Source organism: Eucalyptus grandis, chromosome 2 (assembly GCF_016545825.1).
Source record: "Eucalyptus grandis isolate ANBG69807.140 chromosome 2, ASM1654582v1, whole genome shotgun sequence".
Taxonomy (NCBI): Eukaryota; Viridiplantae; Streptophyta; class Magnoliopsida; order Myrtales; family Myrtaceae; genus Eucalyptus; species Eucalyptus grandis.
The window spans coordinates 32160949-32162403 of NC_052613.1; the positions used below are offsets into that span (position 1 = coordinate 32160949).

Genomic DNA, 1455 nt, shown 5'->3' on the forward strand with positions numbered 1-1455 from the left:
GAAAGCAATTGGCAACAAACATGCCCAATGATTAAGAAATCATCAACATACAAACACCGCATCACGGCTAATTAGAACAGCACTTAGATGGGGCTTCAAATGAATTCAGTCTACACCGAAAAAAGGAATGACCAGCAAAGGAATAGTGATGACAGCCCATATCCAGCATGTTCAAGGCAAAACAACATGGTTATCTGTTGAAAAATTATCACCAATTCACCATGACAGTCTACTAGGTCATCATACTCGTTCATATGATAAAAATGACATCACGATGAATCGCAATTGAGCTTCAATTAGATAAGTCAGCAAATCCAAGTGTCATTCCAGCATGATCAAACGTGACAATGGTTCTATTTCTTTCAAAATTGACATGTATTATTAACACTCATTCATTGCCCACTCATTTTATGAAGCACACGCAAGTATCAGCTATATGAATGAACGTCCAGGTTGCAAAACAGAACACAAAACGCACACCCCGATTATGAAATAATATTAAATCAAAACTTCGGTTTATCCCTAGCTTCGATTAATCGAATGAGTTTCTGTATCCATAAAAATGCTAAGGTAAGAGATCATATTGATATAGCTTCGTCACATGCCAGAGGGGTTTTGGTAGAAGGACTGAAGGAAAGCAAATGTTAAGCAAAGCCTACTAAAAACTTGGTTTCACAAATCGCTAGACATCAATTCCCCTAAAGCAATCAATAATTCCCCAAAGAACTGCAGCTACTACAATTTTTATTTTTTTGCTTTTTGGGAATTAAAATATTCAGGACCTCAAGCTTTCCAAATACGATCACACCATGAAACCAACTCAGGGTAGCAAGGGAAAACTAAAACCAGAAAGAATAGGCAAAGAAGAATTCGCTTGTACAGTCGTACTGAATTGATCTTTCCTCACCAAGTTTACATGGATATACCCATACTCAAACCTTTCAAGCTGAGAATAATGCAGATGCGGAAAGAGCAGGAGTTTCACCGGTTGCTGCCGTACACCCTTGACTTCGTGCTCACAGGGCCCCAAACACAGAGCAATAACCAAAGATGTGAATGACGGACAGCAAAGAAGAAGCACATGGAATGAAGGTAACCAAATGCAGAGAGAAGGATAGAGAGTCCATACTTATGATTGTGGCCCTGTCAAGCACAGTCAATGAACTTCTCCGAGCTTCTATTTTGAGAGACAAGCTCTCGCTCGATCACCGGTCTAAAGATCGAGGTCGCTATCGTTCGCCGGCCACACCACATACACAGTGATGACACGTCAGAGTAATACTGAAAATGGATTATACAAACTGAGATATAATAGAAAAATCTGATCATATAAGCAACGATTCTAACACTGAACTCCATTCGTATAGAAGACTCAACTCAAACCAGAGAAATCAAGACGCAATTTCCAACATGAGAATTATAACACCAATTCAATAATGAATGAGCATCGTATTC

General features: G+C 39.1%; 1 long non-coding RNA gene across 1 annotated transcript; it reads right to left on the reverse strand.

Moving 5' to 3' along the window:
• Positions 1-693: 693 nt before the first annotated feature.
• On the reverse strand, positions 694-1448 carry LOC120290248. Its single transcript, XR_005548096.1, has 2 exons — positions 1130-1448; positions 694-1015 (listed from the first exon to the last, which is right to left on the reverse strand). It is a non-coding gene; the product is annotated as an uncharacterized LOC120290248 (long non-coding RNA).
• Between the last annotated feature and the right edge of the window lie 7 nt (positions 1449-1455).